Source organism: Penaeus monodon, chromosome 21 (assembly GCF_015228065.2).
Source record: "Penaeus monodon isolate SGIC_2016 chromosome 21, NSTDA_Pmon_1, whole genome shotgun sequence".
NCBI lineage: Eukaryota > Metazoa > Arthropoda > Malacostraca > Decapoda > Penaeidae > Penaeus > Penaeus monodon.
Genome location: NC_051406.1, coordinates 3,059,935 through 3,060,189, shown reverse-complemented (window position 1 = coordinate 3,060,189; position 255 = coordinate 3,059,935). Strand labels below are relative to the sequence as shown.

The 255-nt window shown below is 24.7% G+C and overlaps 1 protein-coding gene across 1 annotated transcript in view; it reads right to left on the bottom strand.

Annotated features, from left to right (window-relative positions):
• The window catches only part of LOC119586108 (tRNA methyltransferase 10 homolog A-like), a 3,522-nt gene that overhangs the window by 1,893 nt on the left and 1,374 nt on the right, over positions 1-255 (bottom strand). The gene's annotated exons all lie outside the window — the stretch shown is intronic.

Sequence of the window (255 nt, the reverse complement as noted above, 5' to 3'; positions counted from 1 at the left end):
TACTATTATTATCATCACTAATCAATGAAACCAAACTACAGTGGATAATGCATGTTTTCTTTTTTTTATGTACTTTAGGCAGGTTAATATAACTTTGATTATTATAAAAAGGAAACAAAGTTGAAGAGAAAACATAAAACTTCTTACTAATTACCATCTACAAAAAGTTATAAACAAATTGATATATAAGCACGAAAATTATGATTTTCTTTGAATGAGCTAAACTAAAAATTCGGAATATTAATTCTAGTACGC